The 23738-nt window shown below is 48.2% G+C and overlaps 1 protein-coding gene across 4 annotated transcripts in view; it reads left to right on the forward strand.

Moving 5' to 3' along the window:
* Positions 1-3781: 3781 nt before the first annotated feature.
* The window catches only part of LOC138566702 (ras-related protein ORAB-1-like), a 306406-nt gene continuing 286449 nt past the window's right edge, over positions 3782-23738 (forward strand). Inside the window, exons 1-3 of one of the 4 annotated variants that reach the window (XM_069644292.1) lie at positions 19009-19124; positions 21749-21866; positions 23073-23171. The gene's annotated coding sequence lies outside the window, so the exon portion shown is untranslated. Of the gene's footprint in view, positions 3854-18924; positions 19125-21748; positions 21867-23072; positions 23172-23738 lie in introns of those variants that run through there. The other 3 variants (XM_069644293.1, XM_069644290.1, XM_069644289.1) reach the window with 3 other exon arrangements.

A 23738-nucleotide genomic window follows, 5' to 3' on the forward strand; every position in this document is an offset into this window, starting at 1 on the left:
TGAGCTATGAAATATTCGGGTAAACCAAAAAGAAGGTGAATAGAATCAGTATGACAAGTTGTGTCCCAATTACAGCATTGGTGATAACATGTACAGTTTCCAACATAAATCCTTTTGAAATTTTCAACATAAAAAATGTTCAACATAAAAAAGCACTCCTAGTTGGTATGAGGTGCCAACGCGTTTCTGATTCCATTAATCCATCTTTAGCGCCGGATGTGCTCATTTTTCATAATGTATTCAAGTAGAATCTCTTTCGTTGGGTCCTAAGAATAATTCAAATGAACTTGTCACGGGGTATAGTATATTGTGTTTCAAAGTAACTAATAGGCTTACTAAATACACTAACCTAGTAAGTCGAGGGAACTGGACTCAAAAAGGTGTTGTCGGGTCTGGAGAGAGTCGCCTCCCATCTAGATCGTTGGTAAATGGTGGCGGGATTCAGGTCTCATGTAGGTATCTGCAGGTAAAAGGGAAAAGCCCCCATCAGAGCTGATGGCAGATTCATACTAAAGCAATTTAGAAGTCGCAATGACAGACTGTTCTGCCACGTGAAAACATCACCCCCGTGTACTAGCGTGATGAGCTAGTTCGAGCGCGTATAGTAATAGGAGTGAGAATCTCTCCGTAGGGAGTATCGGATTGATTTGAAATTCAATTGTACTTACTGGATCTCTGCAGGGAGGATAACCCGAGCGGCCCGTCGCCAAGACGAGTCGCTCGTAAGTGAACCTAGATAAAGTGGTTGTCACGGACGCCACGCATGCGCGTTGGCCCTTAACCCGCCATGTTGGTGTGGGCAGTAAGCCGTACAGAGCCGTATTGCGAGCGGCGCTGCAATAGTGTCAATCAGGAGAAGAATCAAATTGTACTCGCGCATCTGTATGCACAAGTAAAAACGTCTGCAAGGGCAGAAAACATTAATCTGAGTAGTGGGGCGCAGGAGGGGAGGCGTCATAGTTCCAGTCAGACTGTGGGGCGCCCCCCCTCCTGCCAGTTAGCTGGGACCCAGAGGGAGGAGCTAGCAAGCATACCGGCTCCTATCAAAAAATGGGTCGAACTGAAGAGAAGTGATCAATGGTCAATCTACATGGGTACTTACCGCTTTTCTCTGCATGGAATACCCCTAAAGAGTTTGTCATGCTGACGGTCCCTAAGCCGTTCACATTCTATAGAGGCATACAAATTTACATATATCTGGCAGATTGGCATGTTTACGGTCCCTAAGCCGTTCACATTCTCTAGAGGCATAGATATTCACATATGTCTGGCAGATTGGCATATACACATATTGGCACATTCGGTTTATATGGCATCTCAGTGTGCCCTGTACATTCAAGCTTATGTATGTAAAGTCCCGATTCCACATTTATAACAGTAAAGGAGGAACACAGCCTCAACTTCTAAATTCACATCTGTAACATCAAAGGAAACACATAAGATCAAATTCACAGTTCATACCGCGAGGGGTGAGACAATGTAACAGATCTATCCATATGATTTCTATCTGTAGCAGTTTTTTATGGATATCACCTCCTCTGGGGTCAGCCTTCACCTGTTCAAGGATTAGACATTTCAGTTGAGCTTTCGAGTGCCTAGACTCCAGAAAATGCACCGATACTGGGGATTTAAGGCTCTTTGTCCTTATATTTGACTTATGCTCTGTCCATCTTAGCTTGGCCTTTCTCATAGTGATGCCTACATAGTAAAAACCGCAAGGGCATTTTAAGGCAGGAATGTTTTGGTGTGATTGGCTTCCCAGTGGTTACCAGTCATTTGGTCGACAACCAAATGGTCAAATGACCATTTGGTCGACACCAAATGGTCGAAATCCAAATGGCGATTTCTTTTTTATTTTTTACATTTTTTTTTTTGAGGGGGGTTCCCCCTAACCCCCCTTTTTATATATTATTTTTTTTTTAACCAAACAAAACGAAAAAAAATATATATAAATACATTTTAAAAAAATTTCGACCATTTTTTTTTCGCCCATTTGGTTTCGACCAAATGGTCATTCGATCTTTTTTTTTTTACCAAATGAGCGGACACCCTTCCCAGTGTGTGGATGTGAGATGGTATTGCTAGGTAAGATGTTGCTGCAATGTTGGCAATTAAAGCAAGGTTGTGTCCCCTTAAATGTCTTTGCCGTGGGTAGATCTTTGGGTGTTTCAGCTCTGATCAAACTGTTTCTAAGTGCTTTGCTATTCCTATACGCGAAGGTAGGTAGTTGTTGAAAGAGAGATTGAGTTTGAGGGTCCATCTGGAGCATCGGCCAGTTTTTTGGGATAATGTCCCTAATTTTCTTGCTTTGGGTCCAATATGTTGTTACATAGACCAAATGTTCATCCTTTGGTTGGTTTTTCGAGGTTAGTAGAGTGTCCCGCTTCATTATAGATACTTTTTCCTCAATTCCAGTGATTGTGGCCAGATTGTATCCCCTGTTTTTGAATTTTTGTCGTAATGTGGCAGATTGTCTTATTTATTCCGTGTCTTCAGAGATGTTTCTGCGATAATGCATAAATTGGCTAAGTGGAACTCTGTCCATTGTTCGATGTGGATGAAAGCTTGTAGCTAATAGTAGACTGTTTCTGTCTGTGGCTTTTGTGAAAATCCTGGTCTCAAGGTTCTCACCTTTAACATAGACCTCCACATCAAGGAAATTGATCTTCAATTTACTCGTTAAGGTAGTAAACTTAATTCGAGGGTGCATGGCGTTCATCATTGAGAAGAAAGTATTCAGTTCATCCTCTGGGCCAGACCAAATTCTGAAAATATCGTCAATGTATCTGACAAAGAGGGTAAGATGGCATGCCCACCTCGGAGACGTGAGGACATTTTCAGATTCCAAATAATACATATAAGTGTTGGCGTAAGCTGGAGCCATAGCGGCACCCATGCTGGTCCTTGAAAGTTGGAGGTAAAAATCATCTTGAAATTTGAAGAAATTGTTCATCAGTACTATTTTGAGTAGTTTTAGGACGAATAGTTTGTCTCCTTGGCAATTGTCCGACCTCAGCAATAGCCATTCAACGGCCTCCAGTCCAGCCTCGTGTGCGATGTTGGTGTACAGAGATGTCTTTTTTCCAATCTGTCCAATTTGGCATTTACTACTGACTCCTGTTGCACTAGATACTTGATTATTCTTTTTGCAGGCCCTTGGTGTTGACTGCTTTTCTGCTGTAGCTGGAGTTTTGTTCCCGTTGCCTTTCTCCTTTGGTGGTGCCCTTATTTCATCAAGTTCTGTGCTGGCCTCTTCCTCCTCATCTGAACTTCCACCTAAACGCTTCCTCACCCATGCCCAGCTGTGGAACAGCTTGGCTTCATCTGCCCATTCCATGAACTTCGATTTCTTATCAGCTTCCATTTATTGTATTCTGCTTTCGTGCTGTAGCTGGTGTTCCCTGTGACAAACCACCCTGCACGCTCTGCTGTGTGCCGTGGAGTTTGCAATGTTAAATGTTTTCCTTCCTTCAGTGCTTCCTTCCCTAGCTCTTGGTTCTGTTGGAAAATTAGATTTTGTAACTCTCTCCCTGCTCTGGTATTAAGGCCTCTGTGCCCGTGTTATCAGAACGAACACGAGAAAACACTTGTTCAGCGTGTGTTGAGGTTTACTGACTTCAAAGGCTTTTCTGCAGCCTCTCCTGCACATTCGGCTCTGCGGTACGCCCTCCCCGCGGTCCTTGTGTCCGTTTCTTTTAGGTTGCCAAGGCAACCGCGGCTGGTTCTTGTTCTTTCGCTTCCTTCAAGGTAAGGCTCCTCCCTCGTGTGTCGGTCTTTGGTCTTCAGTGGTGCTGATTTTATCTGCTGTTGCAGGCGCTTACGTCCAGCTTCTCTGCTTCTTAGGACCCCTTTGGTACGTTTCTTTTCTGGTTACCCTGTACGCGCTACACGGCTCTCCCTCTTCATTTGTAGAACGTTTCTTTGCGCACTTGATGCAAAAAACTCCCGGCTCTGAGGGACTGTATGCTGGCTTCTGCAAAATGCGCCCAGAGCAAATTTAAACTCCCGACTTGTGCGAAAAAGCTAACGGAGCAAGGCAAAGCTTGCAGCATGCACAAACGAAACCAGAGCAGGGCAAAGTTCACGGACTGCAGACATAGAACTGCAGCAAGGCAAGGCTCATGTTCTGTAATATGTGAAACAGGTCAATGTTTCAAAGAAAATGTATTCTGCGTGCACAGATTACTTGCTTGGTGCACTGTGCGGAGTACCAAGTGAACTGTGCTACTCTGCTGCTTAAGCAACCCCTTATATTGTTGTAGAATGGCCCTAGCTGACCATTGGCACCTTGTCGTGCTCATGGATCCCTACCTGCACATTTCCTTCCTCCCTGATCTTAGGTGCTTGTCACCTGCCGTTGTGTTGTGGCATCCTGTGGTGCCCCTCTTCCTGCCTGGCTCCATGTGTCTGTGGGGATGGGGGAAGAGGTGTTGGGCTTCTCTTGTGGCTTTGTAGCCCCTTACAATTTCCCCCTCTCCCTCAGGCCCTCCTTGTCCCTGCGGTTACTGACCTGTGCTTTTTAGCCACGGGGTGCCCCCTCCGCAGCGCTGGCTAGAATAGACATCCTACATGAAAACGTCACAATGACTTAACAGTAATATGTGAAATACTTCATGACGCCATAAAGGCATTTTTGAAAATATCGGCAAACTTTTAAACAAACACACAATGCTATTGGGTCTCATAGGGACTTTAAATGTGTGATTGATAATGAAAGCAATATAAGGCCTCCCTTTTCGCTCTCTGGCTCACATTACAAAGGGGCAAAAAATGAACAACCTCCTCCCCGGGGAATGCCAAATCACCCACCCCCATGCGGGAGAAAAAATAACTGAACTATTATGCTAGAAATTCATACTCAAATGTGTCTGTCTGCATAAAACACATCCCCATCTGCTGCATATACATATCCCCATCTGCTGCACAAAGCAAAACCTCCAACCCGCCCTTCCCTCTCCAGCGGAGAGGATAACTAACTATTTGCTGTACACTGTTCACTGGTAAGCTGGAAGTCCAATTGGGAAGGGAGGACTGCGCTGTGCCCAGCCCCACTCAGTAAAACACATCTCGCCTGGGCAAATCACCCATCTGCATGAGACAACTCAAAAAGAGAACTGGATCTGTCTGCACTGTAAGTAAATCTTACCCCTGATGCACATTACATACTCCCGCCACCCTCGCTGTCCCCGGCACTTCGATTTTCTTATCCCTCCCTCCTCCCGCCTCCCAGCCCTTCCCTGGTCCGTGATTGGCTACTTTTGTTAAATTGTGCCTGGTGTAGCCACCGGCATCTCCCTGCTCGCTCATTGCCAACCGTGAGCGGCTGCAGGTGAGTGGATTCGCCCAGTGATCCTCCTGGGCCTAGGTGCTATATTTTGGCCATTGCTGGTAGCCCTGACCCAGCCGCCACCCTTGTTGTCCCTGCCATCTCGATTTCCTTATCCTTCCCTCCTCGCAGCCCGCCCCTGGTCTCTGATTGGCTACTTTTGTTAAATTGTGCCTGGTGTAGCCAGTGGCAACTCCCTGCTTGCTGGTTGCCATCCCTGAGCGGCTGAAGGTGAGTGGCTTTGCCCAGTGATCCTCCGGGGCCTAGTTGCTATATTTTGGCCATTGCTGGTAGCCCCTGACCCAGCCTGCCACCCTTGTTGTCCCCGGCACTTCGATTTCCTTATCCCTCCCTCCTCTGCTCCCCGATTGGCTACTTTTGTTAAATTGTGCCTGGTGTAGCCACCAGCATCCCCCTGCTCGCTCGTTGCCATTTGTGAGCGGCTGCTGGTCAATGGCTTTGCACAGTGATACTCCTGAGCCTAGTTGCTATATTTTGGCCATTGCTGGTAGCCCTTGACCCAGCCCGCCATCCTTGTTGCCCCCGGCACTTCGATTTCCTTACTCCTCCCTCCTTCCGCCTCCCAGCCGACCCCCCTCACCCCTTCCTTATTGGCCAGGTTGATACTCCATACTCACCAACAAGGGCAGCCCTCTGCCCATACAGCTCCGGTGGCCAAGGGCCCCGAGGAAAAGGGCGGCTCCAACTGAGGCCGCTCCATATCGTGTCAGCAGGGGAAGCCAGCGGCCAGACGTCAACCAGCAGCGACTAGTAGCATAGGAGTGGCCTCTGTGGGGAGTAGAGCAATTGCTCTACCCTGGAAGCCCAGCCATTTAGCAAACTTATCTACACCTGTACAATACCGGGATTATTCTCCGCTGCCTCCCTCTCTCCCATTGTACAGGACTCTCAAATCTAGCTTTAGTCTGTCTTGTACTCAAATCTAGCTGTGTTTAGTCTTGTACTCAAATTGCATTGTTAGGTTTAGGCCTCTCTCACACTATACAGGACTTTCAAATCTAGCTGTGTTTTATATTATGCTCAAATCGAGCTGTGTTTAGTCTTGTACGCATATTTCATTGTTAGGCGTAGCCCTCTCTCCCACTACACAGTACTCCCAAATCTAGCTGTGTTTTATCTTGTACTCAAATCTAGCAGTGTTTAGTCTTGTACTCAAATTGCATTGTTAGGTGTAGGCCTCTCTTCCACTTTACAGGACACTCAAATATAGCTGTGTTTTGTCTGGTACTCAAATTGCTTTGTTAAGCATAAGCCTCTCTCCCACTATAAAGGACACTGAAATATAGATGTGTTCACCTTGTACACAAAGGTAGTTCTGTTCTACCTTGTACTCAAATTGCATTGTGAAACTTAGGCCTCAACCCGTAACACAGTCATCTAGGTGACATGTCACTCGCAGGCCACAACAGTGCAGGTCCCAGGCGCACCACTAGCCCCAACGAGACCCACTGCAGTCTTTCACTACCCCCGCGTTCACAGAGCCCACGCCCCATCCACAGCACACCTTTAACTTGCATCCTCACCCCTCTACCCCCGTCTTCCGCGGCCCTCATCACAGCCCCCTGCCTCCAACTGTCACACTTTCCCCCACCTGCAGATCCCGCTCTGCACAAATAAGAGCTGCAAGATTGAGAGACAGATTGGAGAGCATTCCCCCACGGAACACACCAGAAAATGCAGCAAGACACCTTATATGCCTATCGCACTCCAATGGCACCAGCAACCAACCCCCAACACCTTCCACTCACATTATTCCTAATCAACTACACACCACCCCCAAATCCCACTTCCCCACCCTTTGCCCAGCAAGACATGCTCTAGCCAAAACCCCTTTCACCAGAGCACCAACCACTCTCTCCCATACACCCATCACCGCACATAATGCAAGGAAAGGGCGAGACTGCAGACACCTAATGCCCCCCCCTAGCATCACCCATCCTCCGACACAGTTCACAACCACCACAATATAGGAGCTAAACTTCACCGCCTGCACCCAACCCAGCCCTAGCTCTTTCCCCCGTCCCCTGTCCCCCACTCCAACTGCTCCCTCATCCCCACACTCCACCTCCCCCTTCTCAGCCCTGCACCGCCAGTCCCCACAGCCGACCCCGCCCCCCCAACCCTAGCCACCCTCTACCATCTAAGGCATCCCACCAAATATCTTGCACCCTTATCAATGCCAGGTCAGTTTCCAAAAACAAACTCCACATCTACGACCTCATCACAGAAGAAAACCCAGACATCCTATTCATTACTGAGACCCTGTTTTAGGATGACTACGAACCCCTGGCGCACGAGACCGTCCCACTGGGTTACATTCTCACCGTCCGGAAGAGATCACGAAGGGGAGCAGGGCTTGCAATATTACACAAAGACCAATTCAAGCTAATAACCAAGGGCACCTCCATCAGCACCACAGACTACGAATCCCTCCTGGTAAAACTTCAACCCACACAATCCACCTCATACAGCTTCCTACTCATCTACAGACCCCACCCTATACTATACTATGCTATAACAAAATCTTTGCAGACACATTTGGTGAAGCACTGGCCGCCAACCTCATCCTACACCCAACCCTCACATTTTAGGAGACTTAAATATATGGTTCGACTCTCCATCAAACCCTATGACCAGGTCACTCACAGACAGTCTAGATCCACTCAATCTGAAACACCACACATCCACTCCCATGCACACAAGAGGCCACACCCGTGACGCAATATTCAGAACCGCAAACATATCTACCCAGCCCCTGCACCCCCTGTCACGGTCCGATCACTCAGCACTCTGTTTCACCATACTACTCATCACTGTGGTCAGCGGACAACCCCACACGTCCACCACCAACCAACCCCACTAGTTTCCCATTATTGAACAAAGTGGTAAAGACCCCAGATCTTGAACGCTCACTCCGACACTCCTTCAACTCACTCTTCCTTGGGCAAGGACCCCCAGCAATAGATTCTTTCGACCTCTGGCTTACCAATGCCCTCAAACCCCTCACCCCTTCAAAATGTCCCTCGCAGAGATCTGGACCATTGCTGAGGTGGTTCACCACCAACCTCAAATCTCTCAAAACTCTTAAGCACCATCTGGAACGGGCCTGGAGAGCCGACCCTTCAGCCCAGAACAAAAACGCCCTAGCAATGACAACCAGAATTTACAGATCGGAAACCAGAAAAAGCAAGAAAATATTCAATGACAACCGTATCCAAAATGCTCGCAATCCAAGTAAAGAACTACATAAAATCATAGCAGAATTCAAATCCCCTCATGCGCCCGCCTCTCTGCTCCAAGCTCCCAAGCCTTATGCGATACCCTCTCAATCCACTTCTACAATGCTGCCAATGAAAGACACAACACTATCATCGCCAAACTAAAAATCCTACCGCCACCGCCCACTCGCCTGCAACCCTCCACACACCCTGCCACAATCACAATCTTCTTTTGACTCTTTTTCTCCCATCACAAAACAAGATTCTGGTCGCTGGTAGCAGTCAGCAGCCTGTCAGGCCCCCCAGAAGACCAATGTCCACCCACAATGCTGCAAAAAATACTAACCTCCACCTGTGCAGGTAACGTGGCACGCGCAATCCTTAACCACTCACTCACATCAGGATCCTTCCCGAAAGCCCTAAAAACATCCTAGACCAAACAGATTGTAAACAAAAACGACTCTTGACCCACTCCCCCCCAAAACTACCGACCTATCTCCAATACCTGTTTCATCGCCAAACTGATTGACCACGCGTGTCAAGCAGAGACGTGCGTGAGAACTGTGTACCTGTTTTCTTGACAGTGGATCTAGTTGGGACCGCAAGGCTGCATCCACTGAAATGACGAGCATGTGACTCGGGGAACCAGCCTCTCCACCACCCTAATGACACAGGGTGGTGAATGGACCAACTCCCAGCATCACGGAAAGCACTCTCCTGATTAACGTGACGAAGGGACTGTGCAAGCACAGGCAGGAGAGGCCACAGTCTGATGGAAAGTTACTGGATACGGGTGAAGTCCAAAAGAGTTTATTCCAAAGGTACGTGATCCGGTGATGAAGCAAGATAGTCCAGGAACCTCTCAGATGAATACAAGGTAAGGCCCCCAGTCCACAGGGAGACAAGTTCAAGCAGCTTCACGTAACTGGTCTGGAATGACTGATCTGCTCGAGGTACAGTAGGTCCAAAGGATGAGGCACCAGGCAGGTCCAGACAGGAAGAGGGAACCAGATTAGGAGGGGAGACCACCACGAGTTGGGATCCCTAAGGTAAATCCAAGGACAGTGAACGAGGGCCCCAGGAAAGCTGGAGGAGAGGCTAAGCCCAGAAAGACCCAGGGAGAACCCAGGACAAGGAGCAGGGGTCCCCAGGGAAAAGAAGAGGACTGGGAACTGGACCCCAGGGAGGCTCGTGGAACAGACAGGAGCCAAGGAGAACCCAAGCAGGTAACAGGAGACTAGGAACCAGGCAGGCTGGGGACCAGCAAGGCAGGGAGACCAAAGAGAAGGCTGGAGCTGAAGCAAGACCAGGCACAGGGAACAGGAACCATAAGAAGCAGGAGCGAGCAACACAACCGTAGCAACCGCGTTGAGACGCGATTTGCTACTGCTCGCGGTTCCCCTTATGGGCCGCCGGCACTCGCGAGGCCTGGAACGCAAGCCGTTTCGTCTCCGAGCGCCGGCGGACCCAGAACGAGGCTTGGAAGGCAAGCCCTTCCCAGCGCGGAGGCCCGATCTACGGCGCATGCGCGGAACCAAGACAGTGGTTTCCCGCGCATGCGCCGCAGCCCTCTAGCACCGGCCCTAGCACCTCTTCCCCCGGGGAACGCCCAAGCGCGAAAGCGCGGGTAGATCCGCCAGGAGGTGGGAGAGGGAGCGGGTGCAACAGACCCCGGTCTCCCCAAACGTGGCGTGACACTATGCCCCCTCCCAGAAAGGCCCGGGGCCCCAGGCTTCCAAGGAAATCGATCATAGAACTTGCGAACCAAGCGGGGAGCATGCACATGCCGACGTGGTTGCCAAGTACGATCACAAGCCGGGTACCCCTTCCAATCAACCAAAAAATGAAGTACCCCCCTGCGATAGCGGGCATCGCAAATCTCCTGAACCTCGAATTCTGGGACCCCTTGCACAAGGACAGAGGCTGGGCGAGGACAGGATCGGCCATAGGGATCGACCACATAGGGCTTCAATAGGGAGACATGGAAAACAGGGTGTACATGCCAAGAAGGAGGTAGCTGAAGGCGAAAGGCCACAGAAGACAACCGTTTGGTGATTTTGAACGGACCAAAATACCGGGGAGCTAATTTGACCGGTAAATTGCGAAGTGGCAGGTTCTTGGACGACAACCAAACCCTATCCCCAACCCGAAAGTCTGGTTCCACACTCCTTTTCCTGTCAGCCTGGGCCGTCATCCGCTCCTTGGCTTCCTTCAGGATCCTGCAAGCCAATTCCTGTTGTCGTTGAATGGCAGAGACCAGGACATCAGCAGATGGAACTGTACTGGTGGGCACAGGATGAAATGTCACCAACTTGGGATGTTGACCCGCTGAGCAGAAGAACGGACTAACTCCAATAGAAGCGTGGACAGTATTGTTGTAGGATACTTCTGCAAGATCTAGGTACGCCTTCCAGTTGGACTGAGTTGCGTTAGCAAAACAACGGAGATACTCCTCCAGAGTCTGATTTGTCCTTTTGGTGAGCCCGTTGGTCTGCGGGTGATAGCCAGAGCTCAAAGCTTTACGAATTCCCAGATGACCACACACCTTGTTCCAGAAAGCAGAGAGAAATTGAGAACAACGATCCGAGATAATCTTTTCAGGAAGACCATGTAGTCGATAGATCTCATGGAAAAAAGCTGAAGCCATCTGAGTAGCTGTAGGGATCCTGTTAAACGGGATGAAATGAGCATATTTAGTGAAGCTATCCACTATGACCATTATACAAGTAAACCCGTTAGAAGGAGGTAGATCAACCACAAAATCCGTAGCGATGGTATGCCATGGGTATGGTGCTAATTCTGTGGGTACTAGCAGTCCCAAAGGTCGTCTTCTAGAAACCTTACATTGGGCACAGACGGGACAACTCTCGATGTATTTCTGGACGTCGGTAGCCCACCTAGCCTACCAAAACTGTCGGGATATCAGCTCACGTGTAGCTCTCACCCCTCGATGACCCCCAATAGGTGAATCATGAAACCCATGCAATATGCCATCTCGAATCGTACCCTTGGGGATGTAAAGCCTCTTCAGGCAAAACAGGAGCCCGTCATGCTCAGATACTGACATTCGCCGAAGAAGGGCCGATCTTTCAGGATCCGTCCGGGTGGCATCCGCAATTGACTGTAGATGAGGAGACAAAGTCAACAGGAAATGGTGAGGGGAAATCAGCGGCTGATCCGAACTGGACGTTTCTTCCACTTTTTCCAGTGATCGGGAGAGGGCATCCACCTTCAAGTTGGAGGCTCCTGGGACATATGTGACATGAAACACGAATGGGGAGAAAAAGAAGGCCCACCTAGCCTGACGGGGCGTTCGACATTGCAGGGAGCGCAGGTACTGCAGGTTACGATGATCGGTACGAACCTCTACCGAAAAACGGGCTCCAAGTAGGTGATGCCTCCATTCCTCAAATGCGGTTTTGATGGCCAACAGCTCCTTCTCGATGACCGCATAATTTCTTTCGCTGGGATTCAACTTGCGTGAGAAGTAGGCCACTGGATGTTCAACAGACGTAACCGGATCTCTTTGCAGGAGAACCGCCCCAACTGCGAAATTCGAAGCGTCTGCTTCCACAATATAAGGTAAGTCATCCTGTGGGTGACGCAAAATTGGGGCGGCCATGAAGGCCGACTTCAAGGTGTCGAATGCCTGAGACGCAAGGGAATCCCACTTGAAAATGACCTTACTGCTGGTCAGCCTGGTGAGGGGCGCTGAGATTTGAGAAAACCGTGGAATAAAGCGCCTATAGAAATTAGCGAATCCTAAGAAGCGTTGTAAAGATTTTATGTCATGGGGTTGTTTCCACTCCTGAATAGCTCGAACTTTCTTGGGATCCATCTCTACCCCGTCCTGATTGATCACAAACCCCAAGAATTCTATACTGGGCAGGTGAAAGCAGCATTTCTCCTCCTTTGCGAATAAATGATTGAGAGACAGACGGCGAAGGACCTCACGTACATGTCCCACATGTTCTTCGATGGTTCTGGAAAAAACCAGGATATCATCCAGATATACCCAGACTGACAAGCCAATAAGATCACCAAAGATGTTGTCCATGAACCGTTGAAAGATAGCTGGGGCGTTACACAGACCGTATGGCATGACTCTATACTCGAAATGCCCAAAAGGTGTCTTAAATGCAGTCTTCCATTCATCTCCACTCTTGATGCGCACAAGGTGATAGGCTCCACGTAAGTCTAGTTTGGTAAAGATCCGGGCTATGTGTAGAGTTTCCAGGATACTGCGAATCAATGGAAGTGGGTACCGGTCTTTGATAGTTATGTCGTTTAGTTGTCGATAGTCCACACAAGGTTTCAAAGTGCCCTCTTTCTTCTTCACAAAAAACAGGGGAAACCCTGCGGGCGACTTGGACCGAACTATGTATCCTTTCTGTAAACAATCCGACAAGTAGTCTTGAAGCACTTGTCTCTCGTCCCGTGTCAAAGCGTACAGTTTCCCATGAGGAATCACGCAGTCCGGTAACAACTCGATTGAACAATCAAACGAGCGATGTGGTGGTAGAGGTATATCGTCTGGTTCAGAAAACACTTGTCCAAAATCAGCATATACCAGTGGAACTTGAGAGGTGGAACACACACTGACCCCTTTGCCAATAGATTCCAAGGGGGTCGAAGAAGCTCGGATCGGAGCGGACAAACCGCACTTCTGGGCACAAACTGCGGAGGAGAAGGTCAAAGTGTGCGTTCTCCAATCAATTGCCGGATTATGATGTTGCAGCCAGGGTAACCCCAAAACCACCTTGTAGGTAGGGGACTTGATAACATCCAAAGCGAGGTTTTCAAAATGGTCGGCAATCTGAAGAAGTAGGCCCACTGTACATTGACGGACGGGTCCGGAAGACAAAGGGGTTCCGTCGATGACTTCCACGGGCAGAGCAGTGGGTCTGGGCAGGAGTGGAATCCGGTTTACAGAAGCAAAGGTCTCATCAATGTAATTGCCGGAAGCCCCGCTATCCAACAGGCCAAACACTTCCAGGGTTCTGTCAGGCAACTTGATCTGAATCTTCAAAGTCTGTAACACTGCGGGTTTCATGGGGTAAAGTTCTGAGCAAAACGGGGAAAGGTCTGAGGAGGAAATGGGACCTGTCGCTGCCTTCCCAATACGCGACAGGTCCTCTAGTTTCCCGCTTTCTTCTTCTGGGGTTGTAAGGGGCACGTACCCAGATAATGCCCGGCAGCTCCACAATAGAGACATAACCGATACGTTCTTCTCCGTCTTCTCTCTTCCTCAGATAACGGACCCCTCATGGCACCCAATTGCATTGGCTCTGGCCCAGACTCGGTAGAACCAAACGATCCGGCAGGTAAACTGGTCGTTCTGGGAGAACTTCTCTCAAGCCGACGTCTCTCGGCCTTTCGTTCTGCCAGTCTCTGATCAATTCAGAGCACCTGATCGATTAGATGTTGAAGAGACTCTGGTTCAGGAATGTGGAGTAGCTCATCCTTGTACTCCTTTCTCAGCCCACGACGAAACAGAGTTTTTTGTGTGATTTCAGGCCATTGGGAATCGGTTGCCAATAGGCGGAAGCGACTGATGTATGTTATCATGTCGGCACTCCCCTGTTTTAAATCCATCAGTTGATTCTGCGCAGCGGAGGCCAGGTTTGGCGTCTGGAAAACCTCGAGGAATGCTTTTTCAAAGGCTGCAAAGTCATTCAGAATCGGACTGTTTGTTACTACAAACGGAGTCGCCCAGGCCAGAGCATTCCCGGTTAAATTCCCCAAGATGTAGCCAATCTTGGCTTTATCGTTGTTGAAATGTGTCGACCTGAAAAGAAAATGGATTCGACAGTGGTTACAAAATTCAGCCACTCGACGTGGATCTCCATCGAACTTGATTGGTGTTGTATGTGCCAAGGATCCTTCAACCTGCGAGGTACTCATAGCCCCTTGGGTTATCATTTGGCGTAGAGTCTGATTTTCCTGGCGTAAGGCGGTCATCTCCGCCCTGAGTGCTTGTAATTCGTTCCGCATCTCTTGCGAATCCTCCATCTCTGGGTCTGAAGGCAGGCGTCTCAATCTGTCAAGCAGAGAAGTGCGTGAGAACTGTGTACCTGTTTTCTTGACAGTGGATCTAGTTGGGACCGCCAGGCTGCATCCAGTGAAATGACGAGCATGTGACTCGGGGAACCAGCCTCTCCACCACCCTAATGACACAGGGTGGTGAATGGACCAACTCCCAGCATCACGGAAAGCACTCTCCTGATTAACGTGACGAAGGGACTGTGCAAGCACAGACAGGAGAGGCCACAGTCTGATGGAAAGTTACTGAATACGGGTGAAGTCCAAAAGAGTTTATTCCAAAGGTACGTGATCCGGTGATGAAGCAAGATAGTCCAGGAACCTCTCAGATGAATACAAGGTAAGGCCCCCAGTCCACAGGGAGACAAGTTCAAGCAGCTTCACGTAACTGGTCTGGAATGACTGATCTGCTCGAGGTACAGTAGGTCCAAAGGATGAGGCACCAGGCAGGTCCAGACAGGAAGAGGGAACCAGATTGGGAGGGGAGACCACCACGAGTTGGGATCCCTAAGGTAAATCCAAGGACAGTGAACGAGGGCCCCAGGAAAGCTGGAGGAGAGGCTAAGCCCAGAAAGACCCAGGGAGAACCCAGGACAAGGAGCAGGGGTCCCCAGGGAAAAGAAGGGGACTGGGAACTGGACCCCAGGGAGGCTCGTGGAACAGACAGGAGCCAAGGAGAACCCAAGCAGGTAACAGGAGACTGGGAACCAGGCAGGCTGGGGACCAGCAAGGCAGGGAGACCAAAGAGAAGGCTGGAGCTGAAGCAAGACCAGGCACAGGGAACAGGAACCATAAGAAGCAGGAGCGAGCAACACGACCGTAGCAACCGCGTTGAGACGCGATTTGCTACTGCTCGCGGTTCCTCTTATGGGCCGCCGGCACTCGCGAGGCCTGGAACGCAAGCCGTTTCGTCTCCGAGCGCCGGCGGACCCAGAACGAGGCTTGGAAGGCAAGCCCTTCCCAGCGCAGAGGCCTAATCTACGGCGCATGCGCGGAACCGAGACAGTGGTTTCCCGCGCATGCGCCGCAGCCCTCTAGCACCGGCCCTAGCACCTCTTCCCCCGGGGAACGCCCAAGCGCGAAAGCGCGGGTAGATCCCCCAGGAGGTGGGAGAGGGAGCGGGTGCAACAGACCCCGGTCTCCCAAAAAGTGGCGTGATAACGCGGCCTACAAGCAGATTGGCCAATTTGCCGAAGCCAACAACCTCCTAGACCCAGCACAATCAGGTTTCACACCACTAAGGGGAACAGAAGCCTCCCTAGTCTCCATCTGAGACGACCTAAAAAGAGCAGCCGACGCAAACGTCTGCGCGGTTCTCATCCTGCTAGCCCTTTCCGCAGCCTTCGATACCATTGATCACTGGATTCTATTAGTCAGACTACAAACACTACGAATCAAAAGCACAGCATTTTCTGGATCTCTTCCTTCATCTCTAACCGGTCGCAAATCAACCACGTCGACCAGTTCACATCCATATCACGTCCAGTTTGTAAAGGCAATTTTCAACTTCTACATATAACCCTTTCCCGCAAACATCCGCTCGTACAACCTTACCTGCAACAACTATGCAGATGATACTCAGATCATCCTCAAAATCCCAAACTCCGAAGGATCTGGCAGCCCAGACCTGTCATCATGCCTCTCTGACATTGATCACTGGATGACGACCAACTACCTCATCCTCAACCCTGGGAAAACCGAAATCCTAGTCTGTGGGAAAACATCACTCATCTCCTAACCAATCCCGTGGCCCGAATCTCTAGGACAAGCGCTGGCATCCTCTAATGTGGTTAAAAACCTTGGATGCGAATTTGACTCAGATCTATCCTTCACCCAACACACCACCAGCGTATCCAAAACCTGTTTCTTCCACTTACATCTCCTCAGGCGAATCTTCCCCTACCTCACCTATCCCCACCGTTTCTCTGCCATCAACGCCATCATCATCTCCCGCCTAGACTACGAAAACTACCTCTACCTAGGAGCCCCGGCATCCAAACTAAGGAAACTCCAAAGAATCTAAAATGCAGCAGCATGCCTCCTCATTCACTTTTATTTATTTATTTACATTTTTAAAGCGCTCACACAGCCATCGAGGCGCTGTTACAGGAATTGTTTGTTTTTTGGATGCGTAATTGTTTTTTTTTTGTCTTAGTTGCGTATTTATAACGCGCTTAAACACCCAGAGGTTTCTAAGCGCGGACCTGGGGATCGAACCTGTGTTGCTTCGTGTCGTCTTCCATCCAAGGCGCGCACGTTGCCGCTGAGCTATCCTCCCGGGACGCCAGAGAACACATCAGCCCTACCATGAGAGTCCTCCACTGGCTCCCTGTTGCTCGACGCACCACCTTCAAAGCCATGTGTATCACCCATCCTGCAATCCACAAAACCGGCCCTGAATTCCTCAGAGACAAAATAGTCCCCTACCAACCTTCCAGGAACATCAGATCTCACACTGCATTTTGCCTAGTGATCCCACCCCACAGCTCCATAAGGCTTGGTGGTTCCTCCTTCTCCGTCCAAGCACCAATCATCTGGAATTCCCTTCCCTTGCACATTTGCAACACTGACAACCACCTGAAATTCTGGAAGGCCCTTAAAACCTGGCTCTTCCCAAAACCACTTATAAACTCCCCCACTGCAATCATAACTCAGGGGTCAGCAGCTTTCGTAGCGGTGTCACCGGACACACCACCACATATCACTCAACAACACTGCCAGCCGACAAGTACTCCAGGTAAGCCAGCAGCTTTCGTTGTAGCACTCCTGACCCACTATCAATGCACCCACAACAACACTCCCACCCGACATGCACTCCAGGTAAGCCAGCAGCCTTCGCTGTGGCTACACTCACAACATGCTCACCACTCCCCTGCCCGCCAGTCCACATAAGAGACGACTAACAATGAGATAAGTAGCCCAGCGTAGCACATGCCCATCACTAAGTAATCACTGCTACTGTTTACCTGCATCGCTATTTCAGGGAGGCTCTCACCACTAGCAATCTCCCACTTCAAATGTACTCCCAAATCTAGGTACAACAAACCATTGATAACTGTTGTTACGGATACCTACTGTACAATAGGTTGATACCTACTGCCTTTTGAAGCCTAGCCCCCCCCCCATGCAAGATTCTCCAATCGAGGTGGAGCTCCCTCCTTTTGTCTATTATACATCGAGGTCTACTGCATTTTGAAACATGGGGCTCATGACCCGAATGCAGGATTTTCGATAATGGATGCAGCCTCCATCTCTGTTCACTATAAGATGAAGCATGCTGCACGGTTATACCTGGGCCCCTGTGCAGCTATACAAGATTCTCGAGTCCAAGTGTAGCCTCCGTCTTTGTTTACCATATGCTTAAAGCTACTGCACTGTGAAACATAGGCCTTTCTCCCACTATTCAGGATCCTCAAATCTAGGTTTAGGCTGCATCTTTGTTTATTATACATGGATAACTGCTACAGTATGAAACCTAGGCCTATTGGTATAGGACTCTCAACTCTAGACCTGGACAAATAAGCAATCTCGTAGCCTACGGTACGTATATCTGACACCACTAGTGTGGATACAGGCCACAGGCATGGCCAAGCATCCATGCACGATAGAATACGGCTACGGCTTAAGCCCATCCTGTCAAGCTTCACACATAGCAGTCCAGACTGAAACACCTGATGTAACTCAACACCTCTGCCAAAAGCATACAGCAACCACCACCCGAAAGGGTTCACATAGACTCTACCAACAATAGCAATTTATCTCTAAACCTCAACAGCACCCACCCATGTGTCTGACCTCTCCTGGGCTGCTTAGTCGAGCCGTGCCAGCCACCCAAGTCTTAGAATGGCAACATGGACACATGCAAAGCTCTCAACTCACACGCTTTTGGCGGGTGTCACCCGCATTGTAAAGGGATGAATCACTCGCCAAGCCTCCTGCACACCCATTCATTTCAATGGCCGTCTCACCCGCCAAAAACAAAATCGGGTGACTTCACCCGCCTTTGCAGCACAAATGGTTGAGAGCTATGCACATGCATTTCCTAAACTAAACTCCCTAAAATTTCCAACCACATCGGGGCATTCCAACCAAGGAAAAAAAGCGCATTGAGGCCACACAAGTGGGGGAAAAGCGCTATATGAATAACCAAATACAACACAAAATAAACAGAAATACCTCCTTCCCAATATTGCGGCTCTGCATTAAAGTAACAATCAACATGAAGTAACTTTAAGACTTAGCATAAACCAAATTCAAGCACCAAATAACAATCAACTATACGAAATGTGCTTTGTAACGGAAGAATCTCTCCCGCTCCTGCAACGCCTTGCCCGCTCTGTCCCGGCCGCTCGTGCAAAAAAGATGACGCACTAAACGTTGAAACCCACGTGATGCAGCAGAGCAGGCCACGTGATGAAGTGGAGGCGCAGCGTTGCTATGGTCCGTTTCTCGGATGGGAACTAGACACTACCCTTTACGAAGCGAAACGCTTATGTCCTGGTACCAGGCAGCATCAGGTGAGTGCGTGCGATCCCGCTCTTGTGATCAATTTTATATCCGTTTCTTTTAGCATCTATTAACTCGGACGTTCTCACATCCCTTTGTTATATTGTTAAGAGGAGCCCCTTTGCAACCTCTGGAAATGCACGTTGAAGCTGCAGTTCGTTGTATTGTACTATCACATGTTGTTATTAAACATTGTAAGTGCGTGACTTTCTAAACATCTGGTTTTGAAATTACACAGTGCAGCCTGTTGTTGGTGTAGACGCAGTAGATGCTCCGAAGCTCATTTTCTGTACGGTTCAGGCAGGGCCGACCTTAGAAGCCGCAGCGCCCCGGGGAGAAAAACAACATTTTGTCGCCCTTCCTCACCACCGGCGCCCCTTAGTCATGGGGCAGGGAGTGGGGGGAGCGTCAACATCTTAAATAGGCACGGCAGGCGCCCCATTATTAGATGCGCTCTGCAGAGCGCATTTAATTTTAATAGGGCGCCTGTCGTACCTTCTACCGCCACCACGCCATCTCGGGGGAGACCTTGAAAGACTCAACCGAGCTGGCATGGCGGGGGGGGGGGGGGGGGGGTGGGTGGTGGACCGGGCGGCCGCCCTGCCCTAAGGCCGGCTCTGGGTTCAGGCTCTGGAATGTTCTCTTTAGCGCCAGGCATGCCATCCCCAAACACCCCCCTCTGGACTGATGAACTGCCCGGGGCTAAACCAGCCCTCGGGACACTGTCCTGAAGCCAAAATCGCTCCCCAAATGCCGCTACAAGGGCTTTGATCACTCCACAAGCTCTAACTGGTTTTGTTCTGCTCGCTCGGACCCACCCATGTTCTTAAAGACTGCTCAGTTGACCTTTAGTTCAACGACGTAATTTAAAGCATGCACTGTCCAGGACAAATAGTTCTAGAATTTAAAACCTTACCACCCAGAGCTATGGCCTCCTAGCACTACACACCAGGGCCATGTGTAAATTGTTCAAGGGCTATTCCCCTTGGCCAAGTTTACCATCCTCTACCCCAGCCATGTAGGGTCCATCTAGAGTCAAAATATCTACTACAACTAAATCGATCTCTCTCTCTTCTCGACCCCCCCCCCGCCCCTAATGGACTATTCTGAGGACTGAGCCTATCTCGTCTATGATATACTAACCCAGACTGGACCAAAGACAAGTATCACTGTCAACCCTTCCTTCACCCATGTAAGACCCTTCCCTTTATGCAAGCATTCAGTGATTAAAACATGTTATTACCCCAAGCAATGTGGACATGTAACTTCAAATATGGAGCTCCTCTGTCTTAAGACCTGCACCTGTACGATCTGTGAAACCTTAGGCTAGCTCAGTTGTCTACGACCGGAAATGTCTTCCACTATCTAAAATGTATGTAGCATGGTGATAGTTCTTCTGCCTGAACATGTAAGACGTCTGCAATTCGAGCGATCGGTCTGCTTTTCAGCATGAGTTTGTTATATCGTTGTTAAAAGACCTAAATCTACTATTCATCACTTAAGTCTGGAAAATCTGAAACATCCAATGGGGTTGACTTGCTGGCAAAATCGCGAGCCTGTAATATCTGTGTAACCTGTCATCTTAGACATGTAAATGTTTCCTCTCTACATACCAAACATGCGGGGTCATTGCAACGAGAAATAATAGTCCAGTTGTAAACGCCTGAATTTATTAATACTTTACTATGTTCCTGGCTTTCAAATAATGCAATCATTCTTTCTTGTAGTGATTATTTGCAAAGTACACAAATCATATAGTAAAGCAACTTGACAATATGTAAATCCGTATAGGAACAGGTTTGCTTATCCTGAATGGAAAACTAAAAGTCCCAGAAAGCAAAATATTACAAGTCTAAAAAATGTCCTGTTTTACACCTCTGTACTTTTAGCACTTTAAGACGCACACTAAAAGAAACTGTGTAGTAAGGTCATCTGAGTATAGAGATTGTGTATCATAAACTTCCAACTTGCTGTTGTGCATGATTAGCCACATAAAAGCAAACCCTTACTTGTGTACCAAGCTAGTAGACACCATGGATATAAATGAATCTTTTAAAAGTTGATTTATTGGGTTACTTTAATTGTCTTGGTGCCGACAAAGATTTGGTAGGTCATTAAAGGTTTCTGGGGGTGGGGGGCTTTAATTTGGAAATGTCCCATCACTTGCCAATTGACTAAAAATGCGTGCATCAGAAATGAGCTGCTAACAAAAGAAATGTTTTACAAAAGTAATTGAGAGGCCGTTGTCATGGAACCTTTGGTTATCTGCGTTTGGTTACTGTTCATGACGGCTTGTGAATGTTCAGCAGGTCCCTTCAACAACAGTCCAAAATGGGAAGGGGAGGCTGCAGCCAATACATTAATCTGCTGCCCATTAGGAGGGAATTGCTATAAACAAGTGTGAAGCTACTTGCCCAACTTGTAGGGGGCAACTCATCTTAGCTGTTTCCCTGCATTTTCCCTCGTTATTTTTAGGGGTGGGTGTGCGGGTATATATATCTTAAAGGGTAGTTGGGGCTGAGGAGGGGTGGAGGCGTTGAATTGGGGGGGGGGGGTTAACTTTAAAATATGATTTCAGCCTTTCTGCGACATATGGTGCTCCCCTTATCTCGATTCTGATTTGCTTTGTCAAAAGGTGAGAAGAATGAAATAAAGAAAATTAGCAGGACGGCTGCAAAGTGACCAGGAACAGTGTGCCCTGAGGCTGACCAGTGCTAGAAATCAGGACAAACAAAAAGGATACTGTTTACCAGGTTACTTGCGCCTTATTTGGTTTATTTTCAAGTTAATATTTTATAGGGTTGTTAGCTCAAAATAGTTGTCCATATGGTGTATGTTTGGTAATTGTTGTTAGTGATTCTCAGTATTTCTTGTGGATCATCATTTGCACTGAATTCATCTCATTCAGTTGATGGGTTCCTGTTGATGTCCTTTAGACTGAATTTCTTTCATTCAGTATTGTTGGTTGCACCTTTTAGATTGATTCTCTCTCATATGATCGTTTGCTCCCAATAGGTGTCCTTTATAGTTTACTTTAATTCAATATTGTTAATTGTTCCTATGGGGGGATTTGCACATATAAAAATGCAGCGAAAAATGAGGAGAAACAACCGCAGTGAGTTGTTGCCCTAAGAATTCTACCAGATCCCTGTGTGAAAACATTTCCGCCTGGGAGGCAGCAGCAAGTCCTGATAAGCTCTGGGGTGCCCTGGTAGATTTGTCACTCATTCATATTTAGTCCAGACTGACCACATTTTAAGAGCTGTGTCCTGTGGTCCGGTTGAGAGACAATAAATCCGGATTTGATCTCTCCCATGTTTCTGCAGTCCAGTTTAAAGACTCAGAATCCAGTTGTGTAACAAAAGCAGCCCCTTGGATTTTATGTGATAGCCTGCCATCCTGTCAATTGCATTTCAATTCTCTGGTGTTCTCCTTGGAGCTGTGATTTACAACTCTTTTGTCCGATATGGGCTACCCAGTAGGCAGCAATTAATGGAAAATTGGTCACATTAGCAAGTACCCCTTCAGTCATTCTTTCATGTGCAAAATCCCAACCCTTCAGGCAAAGTCCTAATGTATGGGCAGTTAATTTTGGTGGCACCTATAAATTTTAAAGCACCTATACACTTTAAAGCAAAGTCCAGACAACAGATGTCACCAGCTATTTTGGTATATTTGTGAAAGAAAAGCGGAACAGTTTTATGAATAGAAATGTATAAAGTTGCCTGCTTGTTTGAAAGGGGGGGGGGGGTACTTTTTAGTAAAACTGCGCATTTTATTTACACCTATGCACGACAATAGGCTGGATGCCTGTTTTCAACCATGGAAAAACAATCAATGTTTATAAATAATACAACCAACCCACAGCAGACTTCAGAGACCTGAAGTTGTTGCAATGTCATGTCTGAATTAATAACTCATTCAGGTCTGCCTCCATTCTTGCATTCTGTCACTTATAGCTCTGCAATGGTGAATGAAAAGCCAAACTTTGAATACCAGAATGCAGAGAAACAATTAGCACAGGATGAACCATTCACAGCGGACTGGCATGGAGCAAGGTAATCTACATCTCTGCTTCACAACCACCATATAGTGTAATGAGGCAATTTTGGAGAAAACAGCTGAATAGTGGCCAGTGTTTGCAAATCTGCATTTGCTTTGTGGTACACACATTTTGGAAAAGCTAAACTAAAAGTCCAGGAAGAAAAACAGCTTTTGAATGAACAGCAAGGGCTGGATAGGTGATGTCGGACATATTTTGATACCATATCTCTATAGGTAAACATTTTTGGAATGTAGTCCCCTCTAAAATCTATCTAGCTTTCAAGGAAGTGTTACACAGTCATGGCCTTCAGACCCACATCAACCATCAAGCCTGGTATTTGTAGATCTGCATTTTCCTTGGAAAAAATAAAACGTATTATTCTGACCCTCCAGGATATTGCATCATGAAACTGAACATTTTGTGACATAAGAAAGCATATTACCTCCACGTCCCTTTTCCTCATCCCAGTACTTACCTTTTGAGTATGTTCATGCTCATTGGAATGGTCTGCCAGAACTGTCATATTCTCTCGGTGCAGGGCTCTGTAGGGGCAACAACTGGTGTCTCACGCTCGGCAGCT

The sequence above is a fragment of the Ambystoma mexicanum genome, chromosome 2p, assembly GCF_040938575.1.
Source record: "Ambystoma mexicanum isolate Mex_15411 chromosome 2p, UKY_AmexF1_1, whole genome shotgun sequence".
NCBI classification, from domain to species: domain Eukaryota; kingdom Metazoa; phylum Chordata; class Amphibia; order Caudata; family Ambystomatidae; genus Ambystoma; species Ambystoma mexicanum.